This window comes from Mus musculus, chromosome 8 (genome assembly GCF_000001635.26).
Source record: "Mus musculus strain C57BL/6J chromosome 8, GRCm38.p6 C57BL/6J".
Classification (NCBI taxonomy): domain Eukaryota; kingdom Metazoa; phylum Chordata; class Mammalia; order Rodentia; family Muridae; genus Mus; species Mus musculus.
In genome coordinates, this window is record NC_000074.6 from 15,511,127 (window position 1) to 15,520,631 (window position 9,505).

A 9,505-nucleotide genomic window follows, 5' to 3' on the forward strand; every position below is an offset into this window, starting at 1 on the left:
GAACCAACTCCTCGTTTGGTTAATTCTTTGAATAGTTCTTCCTGTTTCCACTTGGTTGATTTCACCCCTGAGTTTGATTATTTCCTGCCGTCTACTCCTCTTGGGTGAATTTGCTTCCTTTTTTTCTAGAGCTTTTAGATGTGTTGTCAAGCTGCTAGTATGTGCTCTCTCCCGTTTCTTCTTGGAGGCACTCAGAGCTATGAGTTTCCCTCTTAGAAATGCTTTCATTGTGTCCCAAAGGTTTGGGTACGTTGTGGCTTCATTTTCATTAAACTCTAAAAAGTCTTTAATTTCTTTCTTTATTCCTTCCTTGACCAAGGTATCATTGAGAAGAGTGTTGTTCAGTTTCCATGTGAGTGTTGGCTTTCTGTTATTTTTTTTGTTATTGAAGATCAGCCTTAGTGCATGGTGATCTGATAGGATACATGGGACAATTTCAATATTTTTGAATCTGTTGAGGCCTGTTTTGTGACCTATTATGTGGTCAATTTTGGAGAAGGTACCATGAGGTGCTGAGAAGAAGGTATATCCTTTTGTTTTAGGATAAAATGTTATGTAGATATCTGTCAGATCCATTTGTTTCATCACTTCTGTTAGTTTCAGTGTGTCCCTGTATAGTTTCTGTTTCCATGATCTGTCCATTGGTGAAAGTGGTGTGTTGAAGTCTCCCACTATTATTGTGTGAGGTGCAATGTGTGCTTTGAGCTTTACTAAAGTTTCTTTAATGAATGTGGCTGCCCTTGTATTTGGAGCATAAATATTCAGAATTGAGAGTTCCTCTTGGAGGATTTTACCTTTGATGAGAACGAAGTGCCCCTCCTTGTCTTTTTTGATGAGTTTGGGTTGGAAGTCAATCTTATCAGATATTAGGATGGCTACTCCAGCTTGTTTCTTCATACCATTTGCTTGGAAAATTGTTTTCCAGCCTTTTATTCTGAGGTAGTGTCTATCTTTTTCTCTGAGATGTGTCTCCTGTAAACAGCAAAATGTTGGGTCTTGTTTGTGTAGCCAGTTTGTTAGTCTATGTCTTTTTATTGGGGAGTTGAGACCATTGATGTTAAGAGATATTAAGGAAAAGTAATTGTTGCTTCCTGTTATTTTTGTTGTTAAAGTTGGCATTCTGTTCTTGTGGCTGTCTTCTTTTAGGTTTGTTGAGGGATTACCTTCTTGTTTTTTCTAGGGCATTGTTCCCGTTCTTGTATTGGTTTTTTTCTGTTATTAACCTTTGAAGGGCTGGATTCGTGGAGAGATAACGTGTGAATTTGGTTTTGTCGTGGAATACTTTGGTTTCTCCATCTATGGTAATTGAGATTTTGGCTGGGTATAGTAGCCTGGGCTGGAATTTGTGTTCTCTTAGTGTCTGTATAACATCTGTCCAGGCTCTTCTGGCTTTCATAGTCTCTGGTGAAAAATCTGGTGTAATTCTGATAGGCTTGCCTTTGTATGTTACTTGACCTTTTTCCCTTACTGCTTTTAGTATTCTATCTTTATTTAGTGCATTTGTTGTTCTGATTATTATGTGTCGGGAGGAATTTCTTTTCTGGTCCAGTCTATTTGGAGTTCTGTAGGCTTCTTGTATGTTCATAGGTATCTCTTTCTTTATATTTGGGAAGTTTTCTTCAATAATTTTGTTGAAGATGTTTGCTGGTCCTTTGAGTTGAAAATCTTCATTCTCATCCACTCCTATTATCCGTAGGTTTGGTCTTCTCATTGTGTCCTGGATTTCCTGGATATTTTGAGTTAGGATCTTTTTGCATTTTCCATTTTCTTTGATTGTTGTGCCGATGTTCTCTATGGAATCTTCTGCACCTGAGATTCTCTCTTCCATCCCTTGTATTTTGTTGCTGATGCTCAAATCTATGGTTCCAGATTTCTTTCCTAGGGTTTCTATCTCCAGTGTTGCCTCACTTTGAGTTTTCTTTATTGTGTCTACTTCCCTTTTTAGGTCTAGTATGGTTTTGTTCATTTCCATCACCTGTTTGTATGTTTTTTCCTCTTTTTCTGTAAGGACTTCTACCTGTTTGATTGTGTTTTCCTGTTTTTCTTTAAGGACTTGTAACTCTTTAGCAGTGTTCCCCTGTATTTCTTTAAGTGATTTATTAAAGTCCTTCTTGATGTCCTCTACCATCATCATGAGATATGCTTTTAAATCTAGGTCTAGGTTTTCGGGTGTGTTGGGGTGCCCTGGACTGGGCGAAGTGGGAGTGCTGGGTTCTGATGATGGTGAGTGGTCTTGGTTCCTGTTAGTAGGATTCCTATGTTTACCTTTCGCCATCTGGTAATCCCTGGAGTTAGTAGTTATAGTTGACTCTGTTTAGAGATTGTTCTTCTGGTGATTCTGTTACCGTCTCTCAGCAGACCTGGGAGACAGATTCTCTCCTCTGAGTTTCAGTGCTCAGAGCACTCTCTGCTGGCAAGCTCTCTTACAGGGAAGGTGCGCAGATATCTTGTTTTTGGACCTCCTCCTGGTCGAAGAAGAAGGCCCAAAACAGGGCCTCTCTCAGAAGCTGTGTTGCTTTGGCAGTTCCCAGAAGCTGTCAGCTTCTGTGGTGCAGACTCTCACCTGTGCAGACTAAATTCCTAAGTTCCAGGGAGTCCTGGAACCAAGATGGCGACCGCTGCTCCTGAGGCTGAGGCCGCCTCCCGAGCCAGGCGGACACCTGTCCTCTGGTCCGGAAGGTGGCCGGCTGTCTGCAGCCTGCAAAGGGTACTGCCTCAGCGGCTCTGTGCTTCCGCCTGTCCCAGAAGCTGTCCGGTTCTCTGGTGCACCCTCTATCCTGTTCAGACTAATTTCCTAGGTCCCGCGGAGTCCCGGAACCCAGATGGCGACCGCTGCTGCTGAGGCTGAGGCTGCCTCCCAAGCCAGGCGGACACCTGTCCTCTGGTCCGGACGGTGGCCAGCTGTCTGCGGCCCGCCAAGGGTGCTGCCTCAGCAGCTCTGTGCTTCCGCCCGTCCCAGAAGCTTTCTGGTTCTCTGGCGCACCCTCTAACCTGTTCAGACTAATTTCCTAAGTTCTGCTGAGTCCTGGAACCAAGAAGCCCTTTTCAAATATGCATTTACAGCTTTCCTTGTCCATCTTGCACTAGTTGGTTTGATAGAGTCAGGAACAAACAGGAAATCTACCGTTGCCTCTGCAAAATCCTGATTATTCAGGTTCATGGCTTCTCAGAGGCCATGCAGTATATACTGTACATTGACCATGCTGTCCAGCAGGGATCTGGGGTAGGGATGAGTTACTGGAGAGTAGTTTTACTTGGATGGAAGCAAGTGAAAACAAATCATGCAGACCTCTTTCTTCCTGGACCTTCTTCCATGCACTGTCCCATGACAGCACTTGCATTTTCTGACATCTCAGTTTCAAATGCTCTCCTTTAATTTATCCCAGGGTATCATTGAGTATCAAGATGAGCTCTTGTTTCAGGACTGGGCATAGCTTGAATGTAAGCCTGATTCATACCTACTTATCTTCAAAGATCCAACCAGGACATTGAGCAAATTTTGGTGGGGAATCGGGGAGAGGGGGATGGTAGGATGGTAGCAGGAATTGTTGTTGTTTTGTTCTGCTCTTCCCTTTCATTATCTGCTAACCAAACCAAGTTAATGTTGGTCATGATCAGGATGAGAAGCAAACAGGTGAAGGCGACACAGCCACATCATTTGTCTCTCTTTTTACTTCAAGTCAACAAAACATTTTCCCTTGCTAACTTCCTCACATTCCTATTGCTGTCCTCAACTGGTTTCCTTGATTCACTGGTCTGCTTATTGAGACTGTCTATGACTCATCAATCTTCTTTATAAACAGACCTTCAGAGCCTTTAGCATTTTAGCCATTTCAGTATCATGGCATCCAACAATAGAAGACCCGTGAATGAACGTTGCCCACCTTGTGTGTCTTCGTTCTGTGTTGTGATTGGTATACCTGTTGCTATGGATGCATCTTACAGTTTTATGTCATGATCTTTTCAGTGAGAAATCCTCACTGAAAGGAGGATTTCTACTTTGTTTTCTACTTAATATTTTTTATTAGATATTTTCTTTATATACATTTCAAATGTTATCCTGAAACTGCCCTATACCCTCCCCCTGCCCAGCTCCCCTACCTACCCATTCCTGCTTCTTGGCCCTGGCATTCCCCTGTACTGGGCATATAAAGTTTGTAATACCAAGGGACCTCTCTTCCCAGTGATGGCCAACTAGGCCATCTTCTGCTACATATGCAGCTAGAGATACAAGCTCTGGGGGTACTGGTTGGTTTATATTGTTGTTCCACATATAGGGTTGCAGACCCCTTCAGCTCCTTGGGTGCTTTCTCTAACTTCTCCATTGGGGGCTCTGTGTTCTATCTTATAGATGACTGTGAGCATCCACTTCTGATTTGCCAGGCACTGGCATAGCCTCATATGAGACAGCTATAACAGGGTCCCTTCAACAAAATCTTTCTGGTATATGCAATAGTGTCTGTGTTTGGTGGCTGATTATGGGATGGATCCCCGGGTGAGGTAGTTTCTGGATACTCCATCCTTTCATCTGAGCTCCAAACTTTGTCTCTGTAACTCCTTTCATGAGTATTTTGTTCCCTATGCTAAGGAGGAATAAAGTATCCATCCATTGGTCTTCCCTCTTTTTGATTTTCTTGTGTTTTGCAAATTGCATCTTGGGTGTTCTATGTTTCTGGGCTAATATCCACTTATCAGTGAGTGCATATCTAATGACTTCTTTTGTAATTGGGTTACCTCACTAAGGATTATATCCTCCAGATACATCCATTTGTCCAAGAATTTCATAAATCCATTGTTTTTAATAGCTGAATAGTACTCCATTGTATAAATGTACCACATTTTCTGTATCCATTCTTCTGTTGAGGAACATCTGGATTCGTTCCAGCTTATAGCTATTATAAATAAGGCTGCTATGAACATAGTGGAGCATGTGTTCTTATTACCAGTTGGAACTTCTTCTGGGTATATACCCAGGAGAGATATTGCTGGATCTTCCGGTAGTATTATGTCCAATTTTCTGAGGAACCTCCAGACTGACTTCCAGAGTGGTTGTACAAGTCTTCAATCCCACCAGCAGTGGAGGAATGTTCCTCTTTCTCCAAATCCTCGCCAGCATCTGCTGTCGTTGGAATTTTTGATCTTAGCCATTCTGACTGGTGTGAGGTGGAATCTGAAGGTTGTTTTGATTTGCATTTCCCTGATGATTAAGGATGTTGAACATTTTTTCAGGTGCTTCTCAAAGACCTCCACATAAGACCAGAGACACTGAAATTCATAGAGGAGAAAGTGGGTAAAAGCCTCGAAGATATGGACACAGGGGAAAAATTCCTAAACAGAACAGCAATGGCTTGTGCTGTAAGATCAAGAATTGACAAATGGGACCTCATAAAATTGCAAAGCTTCTGTAAGGCAAAAGACACTGTCAATAAGACAAAAAGGCCACCAACACATTGGGAAAGGGTTTTTACCAATCCTAAATCTGATAGGGGACTAGTATCCAATATATACAAAGAGCTCAAGAAGCTGGACTCCAGAAATTCAAATAACCCCATTAAAAATGGGGTTCAGAGCTAAACAAGGAATTTCAACCGAGGAATACCGAATGGCCGAGAAACCCCCTTTTAATGTCTCCATCTCTAGCACCATTCAGAGAGGACAACACCAGTCACAATACTCGTAATAACACCCAAACCTGGAAGATTCAGATGTGTGTATTACTCTACCAATAAGCATAAAACTAAAAAGAAGGAATAAATAGCTCAGTCTTCAAAAAAAAACTTCATTTCAAGAGGATGCCCAGTTGCAGTTCTCCAAGGCTGATAGAGTGACAACCTGGCTTCCTTTTGAATGTTAGCCAGTCACAGGAGAGGAGTTCCGGTCTCACCAAATATCCAAAGTGGATTTGATGCTCTGTTTGAACTGTTGGTTATTTGGTAGAGAGGACTGCTGGACTCATTGCACAATGGCTTCCGGGGACACCTTTAGAAGGGGGTTCTATACCCCTTCCTCTCCTACGAAGCACATGGCTGGGACCCCGTGGTCCTTACTCCTTCTTGCTGGGTCACCTGCTTTGTGTCTTACTTTTTGTTGTCTCATCACCTCCTTTGCTACCTGGGATGCTTTTACAATCATCTGCTCTTTGGGATTTAGTCTACTCTCCCTTATTTTCAAACTTCTTACTTTGTACCACAAAGGCACAGCTTTGAATCTACCACCATGGCCGAGGATTTCCCATGTCACTCCCCTTCCCTTTTCCATCCATAGGATTTCTCCAAGCACAGCGGCCACAGATTTTTGATGTTGTACACTGCTCAAACCACCAGACACTTGTAAGTCTTGCAGACAAACTTTTATGACTATTTTCTTTCAGGAAGCCAAGTCTCATCAAAGTGCTGTAAGCTGGTATCTACTTTGTATTATTTTCTCACATGTGTGCTCATTCCATTTTTTCAAAAATTACTTTTTAAAGTCCTACCAGGCACAGATGTTAATATGAATTGAATCATTGCATGTAAATTGAATTTTCTTCTGTCAACTAGAGGAAGTGTACATTAGAAACATGATGATAAATTATTTATTCCTACTTCGAGGAGACCAAAATAAAAATGCATCCTCTATCACTTTGGCAAAATTGGAACATCGAATTTTTACTTATTACTGTAGCTACTGACTGAATACTTTTATAAAAATAGTTTAATTTTTACATCTTATATCCTTAAGAGCATGCAAAGAGAACCATGGTTTTATTGAGAATTTTGTTGGTCACTCACAGTGACTAGAAGACTTGTTATTTTGAAGTTTTTCATGTTCCATGTATAATGAATAAATAATCATTTCTTTATCTTAAATGTTTATTTGTATAGATTAAAAGATACTCACTGAACATTAATAAAAGGTTTACTCATTTACTTATTGTCATTATAATACCTTTATTTATTTGTTTCAGTAGTTATTATAAGCCACAGGTAATAAATACATGGCAGTGTCCATAGCCCTTTAGAATGTTTATTTCTGTACTAGATATGCCTGTAATTACAGTCACACTCATATGCAGACACACCTATGTATGTACACATGTGAGAACATACAGAAGTTAATCTGTTATTCTGTCTCTTTACTTCATAAGTTTTAGGTGGGGATAATCACAGTGCTACCAGTATCAGATCCCTGCTGTCATACTTTTAGGATTCTCTCTTAGGATTATCTCTAGGATCTTTCCTTTTTACACCATTACTTTGTCATACTCTACGTAACAAACTTATATTTTCTTTGTCTGATACCGAGCTTTCAAGCAATAGGGTAACATCTATCACAAAATTTAATAGTCCAAAATTTGTTGTTATGCATTAAGCAAATCAATGAATACATAGATGGATTGATGGTTGGGAAAAGTTGGTTGAACAGATAGATAAACAGGTGGATAGGAGATTGAATAGGTGGGTATATGGGTGAGTGTGTGGATGGATAGGAAAGTGAGTGTTTCAATAGATAAGTGGCTCAATGGGTAGATGAATGAATGCGTAAATGGGGAGATAGATGATAAGAAGTGTATAATTGGATAGACAGCTGGCTGGTGGGATGGATAAGTGAGTGCAATCATCCTACCACAGTGTAGACACGAAGATGGGGGTATAGTACATATGATGCCTAGTTCTTAAACAAGGCAGGAAACCATATGCCTATCTCACATAATAGTTTTTATAGTTTAAAATCAACCCTTTATTGTTTTATTTATGAATGGATTTATATCATAACTAAAGTTTATATTTATTTCATTTGTTTTTGAGACAGAGTCTCAGTCTTTAGTCCAGGCTAACCAGGAACTCAGCATTGCCTTGAACTCACGGATATCCACCTGCACAGTTTTCTGAAATACTTGAAGTACAAACATAGGCCACCATGCCTCGCTTAAAAATGTTCTGATATAAAATTATCAAAAATATGCCCTTACTTTATGAGCTCTGTGATAAATGGTTCAGAAGAGAGAAGACAGAAACTGATGTTGGCTTGAAATGATGAGATGAATCCTCTATTCCAGACAGCGCTAAATAGGTTTCATATTATTTAATTTAGTCTTCTTAATAATTCTCATGAACCCTATGGAGGCGAGAGAAATCACTATCAACAAACACTTGTTTCTGAGGCTTAAAGTCATCACAGGTACACACCGGTCAATGGCTAGACTACCCAAGGATCTGAGAAAGAACAAGGTGTGAAATGAATAGTTGGCATGAGAGCCTACAGTGTTCTCTCATTGTACTTATGACCCTGACTGGTCCCTGCCAGCAATGGTTCTCTAGTTAGCCACAGAGCTCAAGTTTTCCACTGATATATAAGAACATGCAATAGAAAAGACCAGAGGTGTTTACAATGCATTTTAACTTTTCCCACTGTCAGCAGCACCTCACTGCAGTGGGATAAGTCCAGACCAACCCACAGGAAATCCCACAGGGGAAGACAGAGTAAGGCTGCCTCTGAGCCCACGAGCATCGGGGCTAAAGGTGACCTCAGTCATGTAAGTGACCCCACACTTCACCAGCAGATTCTATCCATACACTCTGACTCTAGCATCCAGAAGAGATATGAGTATGGTTTGTCATGTGGCAATAAGTGAGCCATAGAAACATTTTTAAATGTCTACTGAACATCAGGGCGAAGCCAGAGGAAACTCTGGTGGAGGTCCGTAGCGGTCCTGACGTGCAAATCGGTCGTCCGACCTGGGTATAGGGGCGAAAGACTAATCGAACCATCTAGTAGCTGGTTCCCTCCGAAGTTTCCCTCAGGATAGCTGGCGCTCTCGCTCTTTTTTTCCCGACGTACGCAGTTTTATCCGGTAAAGCGAATGATTAGAGGTCTTGGGGCCGAAACGATCTCAACCTATTCTCAAACTTTAAATGGGTAAGAAGCCCGGCTCGCTGGCGTGGAGCCGGGCGTGGAATGCGAGTGCCTAGTGGGCCACTTTTGGTAAGCAGAACTGGCGCTGCGGGATGAACCGAACTATGATTACTTTTAAATGCAGAATGATAATTTATCCTACAATAGCTGTCAGAATCATATTAAAACCCAACCTCTAGGAGGTGGGGGAAGTTTCCTCAAAGTGAGAGAAATGGTAGGTGTTACTTGAGGGACTGAGAACAATGACTACTGACTGCGAGACACAACAGTTGTGAGTGGATTTGAACATGTAAGGGAGAAAAATCAGAGGGTTTATTTTTCTTTTTAAACTAAAATGTTCTAAGTTATGACTAATATAAGTTGTGAAGATCTTCATGAAGTTGTAAAAGTCATTACTCTGAAAGTGAAAAAATCATTTAATGAGAGCTGCCTTTTCCCTGAGTTGTACTTTCCTGGTGTCTAGACACAGAGTGAATGCTTTGTTGCATATTCCTCTTGGAATCTAAAGAGCTTCTCTGATTTATAAGCCAAGCTCAGGAATTGTGTTATGTCCCTTAATTCCTGTCTTTATATATATATATGTATATATATATATATATATATATATATA